Source organism: Abramis brama (assembly GCF_963993115.1).
Source record: "Abramis brama genome assembly, chromosome: 7".
Taxonomy (NCBI): Eukaryota; Metazoa; Chordata; class Actinopteri; order Cypriniformes; family Leuciscidae; genus Abramis; species Abramis brama.
Genome location: NC_139969.1, coordinates 37,287,364 through 37,307,517, shown reverse-complemented (window position 1 = coordinate 37,307,517; position 20,154 = coordinate 37,287,364). Strand labels below are relative to the sequence as shown.

At 37.2% G+C, this 20,154-nt stretch overlaps 1 long non-coding RNA gene across 1 annotated transcript; it reads left to right on the top strand.

Annotated features, from left to right (window-relative positions):
* Window positions 1-4,056: 4,056 nt before the first annotated feature.
* Window positions 4,057-6,921, top strand: LOC311087275. Its single transcript, XR_014607206.1, has 3 exons — window positions 4,057-4,287; window positions 4,586-4,672; window positions 6,635-6,921. It is a non-coding gene; the product is annotated as an uncharacterized lncRNA (long non-coding RNA).
* Window positions 6,922-20,154: the final 13,233 nt, after the last annotated feature.

The following is a 20,154-nucleotide window of genomic DNA, read 5'->3' as shown; positions in this document are numbered from 1 at the left end:
GATGACTTCAGCATGATGTCATAAGCTTTATGTTCACATATGACTCCGTCAGAGAAGCTCCACTGATTCCAAGAACCTGTTTAAGTTCCTGTGATGTCATATGAAAAGTTCTATACGTTTCTTTACAAATTACAACTGATTCTTGATAAGGCTGAATCGAAGATGCAGCAAAGAAACATGTATTTGAAAATCTTTTTATTTGATCAAAATACAGTAAAAACTACACTCTTAACAAATCTTGGGTTATTTGTTTTCTACCCAAATCCTGGGTTGAGCCTTTTGGGTAATTTTTTGGGGTTATTTTTTCGGTATTTTGGGTAGTTTTTGTGTTTTGTTTCAGACGTAACAACCCAGGGATTGAGTTATTTATCGTTGAATAAGTGTGGAGCAGCTCCGTCAAAATGGTGCATGTCTTTGGTTTAATGCAGGTTTGTGTACATTTTATTTTGTCTATAAATTTGTTATTGTGCTGTATATATTTTAAGTTTGTGCAAAGCAACATACAGGGGTGCGATGTGAATCACCTAAACGAGTGTAATTTTTTTTCGTGATTGAAACGGCCTGATGCCTTATATAAAATGTTATGATTTTATTCAAAAAGATACAGAATATAAATACGTATGATGTTAAAATATGTTCTCAGAACTGTACACTGTTTGTTTATGGACAGGTTATGGAGCCAGTCGCCACATATTTCAGCTACAGTACGAGTGAAACGCAGGGTGCGGTCTGAAGTTAGAAGTTCCCCCGATGAACACGACACAAGCTCCGGCACGAGATCCAGCGCTGTTACGGTGGAGACGAGACACTTCTAATATTTGTTAAATGATCTTAAATGTAGGCAATATGTATTAAAAACAATAAAAATATGCTATACTGTAAAATATGATAGAAAATAAAGGAATTATCATGCAAACCAGTGGTTGTATTGAATATTTTTTTAAAGTTTAGAGGATTTAAGGTAAAAATTAATTAACTATACTGGGTTAAATCAACCCATTATGCTGGGTTAAATAAACAACCCAATTTGCTGGGTGAAATTAACCCAACATGTGTTCTGTCCTATATTTACCCAACCCTTGGGTTGAAAATAACCCAAATTAGGTGGTTTTAACCCAGTGTTTTTTAGAGTGTATATGTTAAAATGTAATTTATTCCAGTGATCAAAGCAGAATTTTCAGTGTCATTACTCCAGTCTTCAGTGTCACATGATCCTTCAGATTTCAGTCTTATATGATGATTTGATGCTCAAGAAACATTTCTGATTATTATCAGTGTTGAAAACAGCTGTGCTGCTTTTGTCACAATATAAATGTTTTTAATTTTCATCAATTTAATGTGTCCAAATATATATATATGTATATCCTAATGTCCTCACATATCCTAATATGTGAATGTGATGTCATAAAACTCGTAGATTGCCAAGTCTCCAATACGTAGACATTAACAACTTAAATGTCTCAGACAGTCACTTTAACTAATGCACAAGAATAAGAAGTCATGGACTATAAGTCTACGATGACTCCTGCTTGATTGGCGGCTGCAAGTGGCAGGAATCTCCTTCTTCAGATTGCCAGTGGCAGGTAGTTTCTGCTGACAGCTGCTGTTTAAGAGCTGAACCTTCTCTCATGTTGAAAACGGAAGATGGGTGGCTCATACCAAAGGGTTCATCTTTTCTTTTCTTTTTTTTAAGGCCAGTAACATAGTTCACGTCACAACCATGGCTGTGATTTCCTACTGGCTTTTGCTATTGACACTCAGGTGGGAGGGACATTCTCATTCTAGAGCTCCTCTGATTGGACAAAAGTTAGTTTGACCACACACAACTCTTCCATGGTTAAGGAAAATGTAATTCCTCCTAATATATATATATATATTTTTTTTTTCGTGCAACACATAAGCCTATCCAGCATCTAATAAAAGAGAAGAGATGATTTGTTAACAGAGGAGAGACCTGCAGCGCCTCACTCATCCCTCTTTCACTCCTGAATCATAAACACACATCTCCTCTACCTGTGAAATATTAGCGGGCCCGCTGACAGTGCGCTCTAATGGATCACCTCACACTCGACGACAGAGAACTTTATTTATGGCTTTTGTCTGTCAGTCACACACTCTCTCTCTCTCTCTCTCTCTCTCTCTCTCTCTCTCTCTCTCTCTCTCTCTCCCTCTCTCCACACCTCATGTGCAGTGAAGGCGGGGGAGACAGTTGGACGACCCCTGGGCTGTCAGCAGTCTGGGATTCTTTAGGAGCATAAGCCCTTACACACACACACACACACACACACACACACGCACACACACACACACACACACACACACAGAGAGAGAGAGAGAGTTAAACTCTGGGGAAATTCGAAACCGTTTATTAGAAACACTTTGCACCCTTCAAGAACACTGGAGCCACCATAAATAATGACACCAGCAGAGCTACAGACGTGTGTGTGTGTGTGTGTGTGTGATTGATATAGTCTGCATGAGTTGAGTAGTGGAAGACATTTGGATGTCAAATGAGATTTTTTTACTACGCTATCTCACGACGAATTCGTACGAATTCGACGAGTGTGGGAAAATTGGCTAATTCGTACGAATTCGTACGAATTCGTACGAATTCGTACGACCTCACTTGTACGAATTTGAACGATTTGTCAAAACTCACGTGATGGGTAGGTTTAGGGGCGGGGTCAGGGGTAGGTCATTCGTATGAATTCATACGAATTGGGTAAATCATCAAATATGTACGATTTAGGAAAAATCGTACTAATTCGTACGAGTGAGGTCGTATGAATTCGTACGAATTAGCCACCTCGTCGAATTCGTACGAATTGTCGTGAGATCAGGCTGTTTTTTTTACCATTCCTTAAGATACATAGAGACATACAGTATAGGAACAGGAATGCGAATACATTACATTAATTACATTACATTAATACATGTAACACAAAAAGGTGCACAACAATTCATATTAGTTTCATACTTAAGATTAGGGGTATGTAATTAATCTGTACAGTACTTTGCATTTAATATAAATGAAATGTTGTTATATAGGACCTATTGTGTTTTTTTTTTTTTGGGTTAATTGCTTGTAATTATGCATAATTTACTGTTATTACTATGGTAAGTTGTACATGTAACATATGTAACAAGGACACTGTAAAATAAAGTGTTACCCAACTTTATTTTTAGTGTGTATTAATCCTGTTTAATCATGAAAAAGTTCTGCAAAGCGGGAGTTATTAGTGTCAGTGTTTCTGAACTCCTGAAACGCCTCCATTGTAGTCTTGAGTTTCTTCCGGGAACGAACACGTCACAATATTCCTCATTTAAATAATTCATATGCAGAATAAAGGGGCGGGGCCTGGTTGAGTTAGTTAGTAGTGTGTTGAAACTGGCAGTTATGGAAAGGGGCGGGACATTTCCCAAACACGCTCGAAGCGCTCGACCAATCACAACACACTGATCCAACCGACCAATCAGAGCACAGTGTGCTTTTCAGAAGGAGGGGCTTCATAGAGACAGGAACTAAACAGAGCGTTACTGACAGACTGGGAAGAGAGGAGCTGCAACAATGGAGAATGTGGGGAACATGATGTGTTTTATGAACATTCAAGCTTGAAAACCTGTCCTAGTTGAGCCTAAAAACAACATCAAGACTTTGTAAAAGGGCATAATAGGTCCTCTTTAATCGATGTATTTTACATGTTAAGATGACTGTGCCACAAGACTATACAGGCTTTGCTTTTTGCTTGTGTGTGCAATTTCGAACTAAGTAGGACATAGAGCACACACACACACACACACACACACACACACACACACACACACCCTTCAGGGAATCCCCTTTCATAACAAGGGTGAATTCCCCCGAACATCTGAAGATGAATTAACAGTAAATGGCTTGAGTAAAGCTGCTTTTCTCCAATAATGCTCTTTTCTCAGCAGTGCACCAATATTTATGTCAGGACAGAGAGTTCGACTCTGACGACTGATCCGAAACGCCTAACTCTTTATAAATACCAAACCGTCCACAATTACGGCTTTCATTTCACACGAATCTCAAAAGCATACACACTTTTTTAATTTTGCATGTTGTTGCAATTTTGGGCACCATTAGAAGCAGATTGAGCAGCAGCTGTCGGGAGAAGCGACCGGTGTGTGTGCTGGTTTAACCCAGCAGAGGTTACGCTTTAATCAGGACCAGACCATCACCTGACGGAGGTCAGCGCTTCAAGTGCTCGCGCTGTGGATGAACTAGCGTCTGGTTTGGATCTGGCCGAGGGGTTAGAGGTGAGAGGGTGAATTTACATAGATTAAGAGAAAAGGCTTTGTGTACGGGAGGGCTGGAACGGTTAGAAACGGCTTCAGATGACACTGCGAACGGCTGGATGCCAGTGGAGATGAGTTCAGAGGTTCACACTAATACATGTGTTCAGATGAGCTCTTCTACATTGCTTTCTATTGTTTTTAAGATAATTGAATCTCACGAGCAGAACGTGAGCTCACTCGGTCCTCTACATAATTCACTTTTATGTATTTGCAAGAGCTTTCTTCTCTACAAGTATCTAGCACTGCTTGTTTTCTGCAGGGTTATGGAGTCACCAGAGGACATTCGTTACAGTGACTCTACCGTGGTTAAGTAGTGTTGAAAACACTGTTCAAAAGTTTGGGCTCGGTAAGGTTTTTTCTTTTTTAAAGGGGTGGAAGAAATGAATACTTTCATTCAGCAAGGATGCTTTAAAGTGATCAATAAAGACATGTATGTTACAAAAGATTCTAATTCAAATAGACACTGTCTTTTTTAACTTTCTATTCATCAAAGAATCCTGAAAAAAAGTGTTTCAGTTTCCCAATATTAAGCACAACTGTATTTTTCAACATTGACAATAATCATAAATGCTTCTTGAGCAGCAAATCAGCATATTAGAATTATTTCTGAAGGATTATGCGGTCATGTTGTTTTAAATTGAAATAATATTTCACGATATTATAATTATAAATAAGTGCACAAATAAATTCAGCTTTGGTGAGCAAGAAAAAAAAAAAACTCAAACTTTCTCAAAAACTCAAACCTCAAGCTCATCCTGAAACACATTTTTATTCTTATATAACAGTAATATGATAGACAACAATGTTCAAAAATTTATTATACTTTTAATAATAATGATGATAATAATAATATAGTAACACAATTTTATTTTACAGTGTCCTTGTTACACATGTTAGTTTCTATAGTAATTGCTATAAATGATGCATAATTACATGCAATCAACCCTAATCCTATAGTAAGTACATGTTGTTAATTAATATTACATAGTAATATATTGATATTAATATTATAAAATAAAGTGTAACCGATAATAATTCAAATAAACTATTATTCTGGCAAATAAGATAATTATCATGATCGGTCATGACCAGTTTCAATCGATGTCCTTCATGGCTGTATTAATATCATGTATCAGTCAGTCGCCTCTTTCTTGTCACATAATAAATCCCTTTATCTGAAGTGCAGTGTAATGAGTGAAGTGCCATACAGTTAGACAGTGATGTTCTGAATATAATTTGTTTACGCCTGACTCTATAGTGTTCACTACTCTCCTCAGACTGTATTGAGCAGTGGAGCTTCACTGGAAGTCCTCTGAACGCCCCCGTTTCTCTCAGCATCGAGAACCCCCCCCCCCCCACCCCCCACCCCAGGCCCGGGCCCTTTGAAGCCCCTCCGTCCCCCACCACAAACACTGATGCTCAGGAAATGAACAAAAGAGACATGCGGTCATGATCCTGCCTCAGAACTGACTTTAAACTGTTGTAAAGAGTGACAGGCTGAAAGCTCTCCACCTAACTGAATATGATGGAGATTAATAAAGCGTCCGCAGGCAGAAAGGCTTTATTGGTCTGGACATGTATTTCATTTAGAACATAGAAATAAAGGCATTCATATTGGTGTTATTCTGAGCTGTAGGGGGACTTTTTTTGGTGATTTGTGTAGTTTGAGTGTTGTGTTCTTGTTCTTACTGAACTATAAAGGCACTGTAAACGTGTTTCTAAAATTACTTAAATAATTACTTCCTCAAATCAAATGTCTTATAGTGGAGAGATGTGCTTTTCTTTCTTGTTTTAGGTGATCAGACTTACAGTATGATTTTCTCCTGGTGGATGATACAATAGGCATAACATAAAATAAAATAGAATGGGCATAAAATAATAAAATAAAACAATGGGCATAAAATAAAATAATATATAATAAAATAATATAAAATAAAACAAAACAATAAAATACAATGGGCATAAAATAAAGTAAAATAAAATGGGCATACAATAAAATAAAATAATGAAATTATATAAAATAAAATGAAATAAAATAAGAATACCGTAATAAACAAGTCAGTCAACCACAAGAAACACAGCAACATTTACATTTTCGTCATAAAATGTTTGAATTGATATAAATCATTAAGATAATTTATTCATAATCAATAAAATACCCTTTTTTTTAAATCGATCAGTACTAATACAGAAATGGCTGTGTGTGTCCTCGTGCACACACACACACACAGTAAACGCACCTCTGTTTGTCTGAGACCGGCTCTTGCCCTCTCTGAGACTGACACTGTGTAATCCGTGTTTGCCACAGGCAGCTTCCCGACGGATTGCGTCGGCTTGTATGGAGAGAGAGAAACTCAGTGGAGTGTGAAACAGCCTGAAAGCTTGTCCTGGAACATACTTCATCTGAACGCCGGCGTGTCTGGGCACACAACACACTCCAGCAACTGTTAAAATCACCTGAGCTCTGCTGGACTGCCGCTGTGAGGTCATCATCACTCATGTGACATCATCAGCATCCAGACAGAATTAATAAAGTCATTCAGTGAGCTTGAAAAGAGAGAGGCAGACAGACAGAAAGAGCTTTGCTTATTTTCTCTCTTTTGGTTACACTACTGTCTTTGTTACATATGTTACATGTACTTACCATAGTAATACCAGTAAATTATACATAACTAACCCTCAACCAAACCCTAATCCAACTCTATAGTAAGTACATGTAGTTGCTTATTATTACTCAATACTTATATAATTACACTGTAACAATGACACCTTAAAATAAAGGGTTACACTTTATTTAAGGTGTCATTGTTACAGTGTAATTATATATTTAAGCACTGAGTAATATTAACTACACGTACAGTGTGTTACAGTTAGGGTAGGATTAGGGTTTGGTTGAGGGTTAGTTGTAGTTTACACGACACCGTTTTCAACTAGAAATGTAAAACCTGTTATGCACTGTGGCAGGTGATGTACACGACAACAGTGAAAACACAAAGTGCAAGTTTTTGAAAATGATACTGTTATCGTGTCAGTGTAAACTACAAAAACACGAATCTGTGAACCGGTGACATCATGCACATGTGTGTTACGTGTTCAGTTCAGTTCAGCACATGTGTGTCTAAGCGGTTCTTTACAAAGAGACATCGCCATCTACTGGCCCGTTTTTAGTCGTTTTTTTTCTAACGTTTTTAGTCGTTTTCGCTGATCTTTGTTAACAGGGATTGTTTTGACAACGTGGCAACAAATATACAAAGGAAAAACTTTTCCATTTTTAGTACATCGTTGTCGTGTAAACGTGCACTAAGGTTAGGTTTGAGAGTTAGTTACTTGTAATTATGCATAATGTACTGTTGTTACTATAGTACATGTAACGTGCCACTGTTATCTTACAATAAAGTGTTACCTTTCTTTCTTTCTTAAAAAACAACAACAACAGCAACAACAAAAAAGTATTTTATGTACTGTTTATCGAATATTCCTGACAGTAGAACAGGAATAAATAAATAAACAAACAGACAAACAAATACATGTATTTATTTTTAAAAACAATTATGAATTACTCCTCTTCTACCTCAATATATGGCTAATTAATTATTCTAAATGAAGAATGGCCAAAATCACAACTCTGATAAAAAGAAAAGACATATTCCTATCAAACTTTCAACTGCCAACTCTCTAAATGCATGATAACAGCAATATAGAATCTATTTTAAATATAAATAATAAATAATACACATGGAAAAGATTGATGCTCTATTATATGCACTGTTAGACCTTACCGGGTTTTTTTACAGTAAAATACTGGCAACACTGTTGCCAGTAAAATACTGTTAATTGTACAGTTCTTTACTGTAATCTAGTTTGTTTCTGTAAAAATGCACTAAATTTATAGTTAACTAATTACACTTGCAGAAACCGACTGCCTTAAATTGACCAACTGTCATTTAAATGTATTAACTTAAATTTATAATGCATTAATAATGTGAGCAAAGTATTACTGTGAACTTCTTTCATTTGAGACCACTAAAAAACTATTGCACATAAAGAGATTTCCACTGGATCAGCAACTACACAGTCACCGCCTGTTAAATAAAGCAACATGCAGCAAATCATCAATGTTTGTAGATCTTCTCCTGGACTGAAGCACAGGCTCTACTCTTCTGCACAACGGTGACCCAAAAAATTAATTTTACAGTAAACTACTGGCAACAGTGTTGCCAGTATAAACCTGTTTTATAACTTACAGTTTATTACTGTTAAAATACATTTTGTGGGTGTGTCTTTTTTATCTTACACAGTTAACCCTTTCAACCCCACAGGAAAATCCACACTACGAGTAAAAAGTAACGATGCAGTGAGATAATTAAGGGAATATGTAAGTGATTGCAAGCAGAATCACTGAAGAAAAGAGAAACACAAGAACAGAAAATAGAGAAACACAATTACTACGACTGACTTCCAGCCATTACACATTATTACACTTATTATTAACCAGTATGACTTTATTTCATTCAGTCATACAGAAGTTGTTATTGAGATGTTTAATTGATTGGTTTGTAGTTACCATTATAGAGATCAGTGCTTGCTTTAGTTGGGATGCTGATGCTAAAACATTAGTTTTTTCCTTTGCTGCTTGAGCTGTGTTTTTGTGTAAGTCACACTTGTGCACACACACAGTTTATGAATGATTGTAGTTATAATGATTATGATGACAAAATCATCATATTGCCTGTTCATTCACTAAGGAATTCATTCTCACTTATTCAGAGTTTAATCCTCAATCGAAAGTGTTACATTACCACCACTGTGAAAACGCAGCAATAAGATACAATGACTCTTTTTTTTTAAACACATGATGCATAACCAGAGAAACAGAGCTACACTGTGTTTTAGAAACACCGAGATATCACAATTTAGCACATGAATCTCAACAATGGTGGCAATATTTCTTTTTTATTATTATTATTATTCATGCAGCAGTGCATGCTGGGAGTTTTATATTATCCTGGAACCCAGCATGCATTGCGACATGAAACTTTTCACCATTGTTGAGATTCATATGCTGATTGTTGATGTCTGTGTGTGTCTGAGCGAAGCAGGAGTAAAATAAAATTGAATGCACTATATGATTACAATATTCTTCAGAAGACTTGATTACAGAAATATTGATTTCATTTTGTAGATTCACAGATATATGCTAAATATGAGATAACTATAATTTCAATGATTATATACAGGAAAAATCTGAAAATCAGGCATGTCCAGGATGATTGTGACATCATCGCAAAAAAATAAAAATCATCTTCCTCTTGACTTTTTCTTGCTATAACAAATGTGTTTTATAAACTCACTGTTACAGCAGCCAGAGAGAGATGAATGGTAAGAAGTCCAGGGACAAGAGACCAACTAAAGCAAATACTGATCTCCATCATGGTGACAACAAACTTTATTAATAACTAAATCTCTGTTAATTCTCAACAAGAACTTTTGTACATGTATGAAAGAAATAATCGTAAACTGGTTTGTAAACTGGTTTCACACTCAGTGTGGCTGGAAGTCAGTTGTAGTTTTTGTGTTTCTCTTTTTTCTGTTCTTGTTTCTCTGTCCTTCAGTGATTCTGCTTATCAGGTGTTCATCAGTGTCTCAATTCACTCACTTCTTTTCATTCAAGTGGACTATATTAGTGAACTAATGTAGGGAATAGTGAATGAGGGTATAGGGTGTGATTGGGAAAACAGCCTCTGAGTGTCGACTTTGAGCACTGTTAATTCACAGTATATTCCTGTAGGCTACTTTTATTTTCTACGGTATATTACTGTTTTAATGGAAAATGGTATAATATTGTCAGAATTTTACAGCAAGGGTTAACAGTGTGTGCATACAACTGTATCTGCCAATTTACTTAGCCTATGTAAATTCTACTCAAATTCTGGCCCCTCACACACACACATGGATGGGACAGGAGTGCACTGACGGAGATCTGGACATGATCCAGCTGTGCTCGTGTGGATTGAACGTTCAGGTCCGGTGATGCCAGTTGACCAGGCTCAATAAAAGACACAAATTAGCGTGGCACGTCATTCACATCAACATCATTTGTGGCATGACCACTGCACCATCATCACCTCCTGCTGTAAGCCCATGCTAATACAAGCTATTTGCATACAGGCACAAATTTATTACCTTCCTGTTTTAAAGTTGAGATTAGTGAAAATGAGAGAGACTTTCCAATGTCCTCAAGCAGTATTTGGGTAACACTTTACAATAAGGCTCATTAGTTATCATTAGTGAACTACCTTAGTTAACATGAACTAAGAATGAACAATAGGCTACTTCTTCAGCATTTATTAGTTATTAATTTCAGCATTTACTAATACATTAATAAAATCAAATGTTGAATTTGTTAACATTAGTTAATGCAACTAACATGAACAAACAATGGATTTGTATTAACTAACATTAACAAAGATTAATAAATACTGTAACAAATGTATTGCTCATTGTTAGTAGTGATGCACAACAAGTCTTGTAGAGTTTCACCTAGAAATGTTGGATGATGCCGTTTTGCTCGTTTCTATATTCGTTATACGGCACAGTGTGTTTTAACTGGGATTTGTTTGGAGTGGTTTGTGTTTTGGATAGTTCAGAATAAATAAATGGTTCAATTCACATGTGTAAAAGTGTTTGATGTTTTACATATTTTAATAAGTTTTTCATATCAAACATAATGTAAAATGATGGTATTTTAATCTGGACATTATAATATGACTTCAAAAAATGTACCGGCCATAAATATATTGTATCGGCATGAAACCAGTACCGGCGGTAATCGACTGCAACCCTAACTAAAATAAATGTAAAACATTAAAGATGAGTAAACAGTCAGTGGTAAAATAAAAACAAATAATTAAATTACAAGCAAAAGCCCAAATAAATACAATATAACAAAGATACAAATGAAATAGTGCTTTTCAAGTTCTGACAGTGGTTTTCAGGTACAGAAATGTAATAAAATAAGCAAATGTAAAATAACACTGCATAGCCTTCACTGTATAAATTAAATATCCATATGAATTAATCCTTATTAAAGTTATTCAGTCAAGAGCAGTGAGTGATTTCCCTGTCTTTTGTTGTTTGATTAACATTAAAAACACAGACATCTAATATACTGACATTGTACACATACGTTTCCGTTAAGACATAACCGACTATGTTTACTAGGATTTTTGATATTTTTTACATAATTTTGTGTGAATTTGTGAATCAAGCCTGTCAGCTTTCCCCAGCGTTGTTCACGTTTGTTCTTGTTCATTAATTGTTAGAATTCATAAAAATGTAACCAGCAAACTGGCAAATGACCCCATTTCATATCCTCGCCAACAGCGGTTTGTACTCGCATTTGGTGCGAGTGTTGATTTCAGGCCCTGCGTACGGGGTGGAAATCAACCCACGGAAAAGAAATTAACTCGCAGTAACAGCTTAAAAGTAGCCCAATTCCACTATAAATAACTTTGCAACTACATGTCAGCTAGCTTATTATAGACAGTAGTAGACTGTCAGGTCATGGTTTAGTGTAAAGGCTCATGTAGTTGCAAAGTTACTTATAGTCAGTAGAATGTCTAAATTGGACTATCGAAATAAAGTTTTACCTGGTAAACCATGGTAAACAAACATGAGAATGGATTTTTATATACTGTAGCTTAAAAAAACATTTTAAAAAAACATGCACACACACCCAATGCTAGCATCTACACTAGCAAGACCATTGACTCGTTCTAAAAATAAATGGTAATTTTTCTCTAGACTGCTTTCCCTCAACATCTCTCTCTGTTTTATTTTCACCACCCACCCCGTAATGACAAAAATGCCCGCCACTCCGGCCTGGTTGACTTCGCGTAATTTTCTTATGGCTAAATCCATCGTCCCTGCTTTATGTCAACACACGGCTGGCCTAAAAGCCCCCAGAGCGCTGCGCGTAACAGTACGTGGCCCAGAGCGCACTCCAAATCCCCCTCTCTCTCTCAGAGAAGAAGAAAAATGTTAATATTAGCGGTTAAAAACAACGGCCCCATGTGACACGCTGTGCTGGGAGTCTTGTCACAGATTGAGGCAGTTAGCCGCTAACCTAAAACCACTGGCGCTCTGGACGAAAACACCTGCTCGAAGTCCTGCGGCTTAATAATCTGTCTCAGCTGTACGCTCCACTTTTATCTCACTGGGTTCACTATGTTCTCATAAAGAAGTCTTTGTGTATGATTTGTGGGTTCATCAGGCACCAGTAAGCAATATGAAGAGGGTTTTCTCTTCTGCCGTTCCCCTCTACTGTATTGTTTGCGCATGAAATGGGGATATGTTTGAACAGGCTGCAGTTACCAGAGGTCAGACTCCTGCGAGGAAGACAGAGAGAGTCACATGAGTGAAAGACAGATGAGAATCACACCGCACTATGTGACGCTCGTACAGCTTTCTCAGTCTTGGAAACGAACCTCTTAACAGAATTTCCATGAAATGTTATACATGAATTAAATGTTGATGCCGTTATTCAGATAACATAGTTCTCTCTTCACTAAATGCACATTCGACTTCTTTAAATGTACAGGTGACACTGAGATTGCACAAAAGGAGACAGTATAGTATAGGCTGCTTTTGACAAAATTATGAGAGTGACTAAGACACATACACAGTCTGTTATTTTTTAGAGGTGTTAGCTTGTGTTTGTGTATTTTGTCTATATTTGTCTCAACTTTATTATCTGTTTTGAATTCAAATGTTTAAAATGAATCGTAATTTGCAACATGCATAGTAATTACGTATAAGTACATGACATTACTTTAATTCATTACTTTTTCATGCACAAAAATGTGAAATATCTACTTAATTTCTAATAAATTGCTATTTTTTTCTGTTATATTTGTGTCACGACTAATGCTTGTGATAGCACTCACTCTTGATACTTGACACGATTTACACCGTTTAGTGAAAAAAACAATGTATTATATTTATAACTTATGTACACTCTTAAAAAAGGTTCAGTGGGCTTAGAACCCTGTAGAACCTGAGGGTTCTTGGCTTGATTTTAAAGAAGCCAAAAAGTTTCTATATAGTGTCAGGAACTCAAAAATCTACGCACCTCAAGATATTACTCATCAGTTAGGGACTAATGTTTGGCGCTATGCCTTTCCATCCCCTTGATATATATTGTAAGGAGAAATGTCTTATGGTTGCATTAAACTTTAATATTTAACAGCTAATTTCATTTTTTTTTTTTTTTTTTTTTTTTGTGTTTATGAGCTGTTTAATTCATAAAATTTAATCAAAATGAAAAAGGTCACACTTTAGATATTAGAGTCCTATTCTCACTATTAACTAACTATGAACTATGACTTTTGCCTCAATAAAATCCTAATTACTGCTTATTGACATGACATTACTTTAATTCATTACTTTTTCATGCAAAAAATGTGAAATAAATGTGATTTCTAATAAATGTGTATTTTTTTCCTGTTATCTTTTATTTGTGTCACGACTAACGCTTGTAAAAGCACTCACTCTTGACACTTGACACAATTTACACCTTTTAGTGAAAAATACAATGTATTATATTTATAACTTTACTTATGTACACTCTTGGCTTGATTTTAAAGAACCCTTTATGCCAAAAAGGTTCTATACTGTAAGGAGAAATGTCTTATGGTTGCATAATACTTTAATATTTAATAGGTAATTTAATTTTTTTTAGTAATCAAGGTTGTTTTGAGCTGTTTAATTCATAAAATGCAATCAAAATTATAAATTAAAAAGTTCACACTTTAAATTAGAGTCCTATTCTCACTATTAACTAACTAACAAACTCCTAATTACTGCTTATTAATAGTTAGTAAGGTAGTTATTAAGTTTAGGTATTGGGTGATTAAGGGATGTGGAATATAGTCATGCAGAATAAGGCATTATGTGCTTTATAATAACCAGTCAATATCCTACTATGCATGTTAATAAGCAACTAGTTAATATTGAGAACTGGACCCTAAACTAAAGTGTTACCGATCTATATATGAAGAGCTTGGCAGAACCCTTTAAAGTCCATCTGTTACTGTTAAACCTTTTCTTCTAAGAGTGTATAACATTTATTTTACTTTATTGTTGATTATTATGATTATCAGTAAGCAGCAGTTTTTTCGAATTCTCAAATAATCAGTCATAATTCAATAGTTGCAATGTGAGTTCATAAGCACAAATTCCAGACAAACTTTTGTTCAACCGATCAACTTGCAGTAATTTAACCACTGTGCTCTCCGGAGCTGAAGGGGGCAGCAGAGAGGTTAAAACAGTCATATTGTTTAGTTAAGATGGTGAGTAAAAGGTAGCAAAACATTTAAGTTAATCAATGTAAGAAGAGTTTGCTACTTTAGGCATCTGGGATTTCTGGGTGTTTAACTTGACACTTTTCACCAGGGCTAAAATTAATCTTGCATCATGTAAGAGAATATTCTCAGAATATTCTCAGCTTATGCACTAGATCTAAATGATTTGCAATTATCATATGTGTATTGTTATGGAAATCGTCAAAGGTCAAGCTCACTAGATTAACCAACTACATTACAGATGTTAAAAAGTCTGGCCAGTCCAGAGGCTTTCCAAGTGCATGGACAGCGATTTGTGTTAAAGAGACAATGACGTTATCAACGAAAATATCGACGCATTGGCTGAACATTTATACGAGAACACCAACATAATTTGCTGTTTCTCACAAACACGAGCACACATACTTCCCTTTGTGTGCGCAGTGGGATGTGTTTTTGTAGATCATTTGACGGAGAAATATTTGAGCTGCATGAGTTCCTCTGTGATGTTCTGCCAAGAGGGAGTGGGGAGCTGTTGAGACCCTCCAAACAACTCTCAGTTCCCAGAATTCAGCAGGCCCCTGACGCCCACCATCGCTCCTGCTCGTAACAGCCAGGAGGAGGCCACTGGTGTTTGGACAAATATGTGTGATACACTCAGGATCCTTCCATGCAGTACAACTGCTGCGACAAGACATCTCCGTTATGACTTAGTGCTGCGGTTAAGGTTTGACCTTTTAAGATTTGTGTACAGCCCATTTTGCCAAAATCCCTGTTTTTTTATGTAAATTCTTCCCAAGCACATGCTTTCTATGGTGTCTACGATCAAGCTACAACAGGACAAAATATTTAAATAAACTTGCCTTACTTAACCATTTTCAGCTAGTTTATTTGCTACGCATGCTTAACTTGCCGTGTAACCCATTTACTTTGATTACTCACCGCTGTTATTTGGAATAACTAAACCACATTTTTGAGGCAGCATGCTGTGGATAACATTACAGTCATCAAAAGTTCTGGACTTGTCTTATCAAATGTTTCAAACTAGTTTTCTATTTTGATTTATATTGTTTCACGATAGTTTAGAAGAGACCTTTGGACCTTGCATCCTCTTTCTTTCTCTCTTGTTCATCTGGCCCATGCCTCACCCTGGTTCTGCCTCACTGCCATCCCAGAATGTGTGATGCATGCTGGGCCGTCCCCTGGGCGGTCAGGGGGCCATGTGTCTGCTCAAATGCCTACTGAGACACTCCTTATATGGCTGCCCTGAACTCCTCTCACCTCCGCGAAACTTTAGGACCATCATCATGAATCACTGCTAGTGACCGGTAGCATCATAAATAGTTAGCAAATATCTAAATGTACTGTTTTTAGCACAGCCACATAGCTCTTTCACCAATATGTGATTTCCATTTACTTACTGTAGTTCGGTAACACTTTATTTCGATGGTCCACTTAAGACATTCTACTAACCACAAGTAACTTTGCAACTACATGTCAACTAAGTCTCATTAGAGTATTAGTAGACTGTCTTCCTTATGTCTGCTAAGACTTTATTTTGATGCTCCTCAACAGACATTTTACTGACTAAAAGTAACTTTGCAAGTAACTAACCCTAACCCTACCCCCAACAGTCTACTAATACTCTACTAATACTCTGAGAGTTAGGTGACACATAGGTGCAACATTCCTTATTGTTATCAGTGTTATCAACGGAATGTCTAAATGGGACTATTGAAATATAGTGTAACACTTGTAACAACTGTAAGTACTATATCTCTGTACAGTCTAAAATTAGTAATGGGACTCTATTTTGGACATATTTGCTTTGCAGACAAGGTAATCCCAGAACGCATTGAGACAACTTCTTCATTTTTAAAAGTATCCATAAATTAGTTCCATCCGGTTAAATGGGTCTTTGTGTGCTTATTAGATAATTTACAGCTTAGCAACATGTTAATGCCAAACTCTATTGGAACCATTGACTATGACTGTTGAGTGTCCCAAATGCTTCATGTTTGAAATGTCATTTTAGCTGCTAGGTAGACAGTAGACAACGGGCAGCTCACTGGGTTTTGGAATAGAGCCACTGATCATCTGGTATCTCTTTTGGTTACAGTTTCATGGTGAATAAAACGTTGTGCCTCTTCCACTGAATGATATTTTACTGATGACCCTTCAAAAATGCTGGATGAGTCTTAAACTTTGTCAGGCATCATTTCGTTTCATCTTTCCTGTGCCTCTCATTACACTTTATATCTGCACTACAGACTGAACAAATATAGTGCACTGCAAGTTTCCGTAAAAACAAATAATTTAGGAAAATAAAAACTTTATTATCAGGAACTATTTATTAAAGAAACATAGATTATGATTTTATGCAAAATAAAAGGGAAAGTGATTTAGAGAGACAGCGAGCCATACAGATGGAGAAACACTTGATGCATTGGAGTTCAGCTCAGTTCTAAGGAAGTGGTAGAAGCTTATTCCAAACCGTTCCTTGTGTTTCTCATTCAAGCCGAACTCGTCTGATTGATAGTCACAAATGAAGTGTGTTGTCAGGGTGATGCAATAAACACACTCGTTTGTCCTCCACAGTTGGCTGTTTACTTCTGTAAAGGCCTTGCACACATATTCTCTACCAAATTATTCTTAATGTTGTTCATATTTAGGGGATATTTGGAACATTGGCATTTGTAACCAGGGAAATATAAATGTAGAATGGTCAAAGGTTAGTGGGTGGTTGCTTAATAGCCCAAATCGAAAGATCTCACAATCAAGTCTCTGTGATATTCTGGTCTCCACATATAACTCAAGTCCCACCTTAAATATAAAATTGTTGTACTGTTTTATCATACACCAGGCAAAAGGTGTAAGACCTGTCACTTAGAAAACTAATAGCACACCTCCAACCAACCGCATAATTGAGATATCTCTAATGTTCGTAGCACAAACAGCGCAGGACAAGTTAATATAATAAGATGGTAATACTGACCCTTCACTTAGTAAGTACCACTGATAAAACATACATTATCAGTGTACTTTACATGGTTGATGTGTGCTGAATATCCTCTAGTGCAGTGAGACATTATAGTGTGCTCACAGAGGACTCTTGTGAGCAGAGTGCAGGTGATATTTACATTTAAAATTAAAAGTAAATTAGCTCAGAACTCCAACTCAAGAAGCATGTTGGGGTCATTGAGTCATCCAGTGCTGAGGTCTGAGCCTCGGTCCTGCGCTCTCTTGAACCTCACCCAGAGCACTGGGGCAGGACCCAGGGGAACGTCATTCATTGCCCCGAGGATTTGGTTAGGTGGGAGGCCAGGTTTTCCTGGTATTTCGCCACAGCCCAGTAAATAAACAGAGTCCAGCTGCAAAGGGCTCAGCACAGCTTCAAGAAAGAGAGTTGGGGATAAAAGAGTGAGAGGAGGAGATCTTAGTTCACCTCCCAGTCAGAGGGGGTCCCTGTCCTCTCAGGCAGGAGAGGGGGATAGGAACTGGGGGGGTCTTGTATGGAGAGGTAATTGCCAACGAAACCTGAGCAGCTCTTAAGCGGCATTGCCATAAACTTGGGGTCGTAAAGTGAGCACCTCCCATGTAGTCGTGCAGTAAAAACACACAAGGTCTTGAAGCTCCTGCTGGCTGAGGAAGATTCAATGGACAGCACAGGGATGTCTGATCTAAGAGGAGGTGCACTTCTGCTGACAACTCACATTGTCTCCTGATAAATTAATTGTTTTATTTGTTACTTACTTTCCTTTTTTATTTTTATTTTACAATCACTTTACCAATTGATTACTTTATTGGTGTAGATGAGGTGGTGGTGTTAGACTAATAATTATCATGTGGGCTTTTTAACATATCCCTCACCACGTTTTTCCTGGAAATCTATTAGAATAGGAATCTTTTGGTTCATTATTTTAATTAGTGTTCTGAAAGTCATTTGGGGCGAAAACCGCATGCTAAACTCCAGCCGTAATGGGAATTACGAAGAATTGTCCATTCTTAAACATGTGTCCTGACAAAAGGAAATTCAACCAAGGTCATTTGGATCCTGCCACATGTTCTTAAGCACTGTTCTGGAAGTCCACCAATTCTCCATGTCAGCCCTAAATTGGGCCTGTCGTTGTGTTTTAGGGGATTTTAGCCGAGGCCTGGCCTGGGCCCCTTGTGAAAAGTGCTTCCCTCAGCAGTTGCCTGTCTAGGCCCACTTCCTGTGCCTCAGCCTCTCTTTTTCTCAGTGTTATTGAGCCTACCAAATGGCCCCGATTTCACCGGTGGTCTCCACCTAATAATCAGGATGATGGACATGTTCCATTGCTCATGGCCTTGGGTTCCACCAGAAGCACACCAGACCAGGCCAGTCCTTTTGTACAGTAACAGTTGATTGGAAAGAACAAATTAGTCTTTTGCAGAGCCTTAATTTCAACATGGAATGCATTAGAGTGTAATTACATTTAAAAAGTCTAATTAAGTAAAATAAAAAATTATATGGTCATCAGTTGCAAAGGGGGTTGGGGCAGCTTTTTTTCCCCCCGTGTTTTTGAAGAAAGGCAAGAGTTTTGTGTGGCACAGGGGAGGAAGGTAACAGGAGAAGAGGAGTTAATCTGGATCAGTTAAGGAGTGTTTACACCACAAATGAGCTCTGAATATTCTCCAGTGCATTTAGGGGGAATTAGAGTTGCAGTGGGATAATGAGGTATATGAGACTGTGATTTACACCAGGCACAAAAGAATGTCAAGCACAAATAAACACAAGTATGATGTATGAATGGGGTGAACGCGGACCCTTTTAACTTACTGTAAGTGGACAAAATCCAATTTAACCACCTGGGAAACTGAAAAGGAGGGAAATTATGGAAATGTTGGATATTAGAGTAAACATTTGGTGATGAGTGCTGAGAAAAACTAATGGCATAAGTCAGCATGTTAACTTTATTGAAAATGAAAAAAATAAATAAAGAGGAAACATATTCATAATTTAACACTACCCACCATTTAGTCCAGTCCAGATCTTATACACCTAGCTGCTTACACAGAATATAGTCTATGTGGGAACAGAAATGATGTCACAATAAATGCTGGTTGGATCAGGGGACAGACATTCTCTTTGTCCTCACTGACCAAGCACAGCCGTATTATGCATACACACACATTCCCATAGCTATTGCCCTTGTTCAGACACCTCTAACAAGGTCTTTTCTGAAACTGATCCACAGTCACTCCCCGAGGAGTCTTGAGCTCGCTCTGGGCGGTCTGTCTGTGCCTCTCCCAGAACTTCACCCCAGTACTCCATCCATCCAATCAAAACACAGCAATCCAGAACTCTTGTTCCAGATCAAACCAGGCCTGTCTCTTTTTTTCCCCAATTTCTCTGTGCATTTTTTTCTTGTTCTATTTATATTCAGGGACATTCCAGAGAATATTAGTAATGATCAGATCCAATAAAAGCAAGGACTGCTATGTTCTCTACATTCTCCTGGTCCTC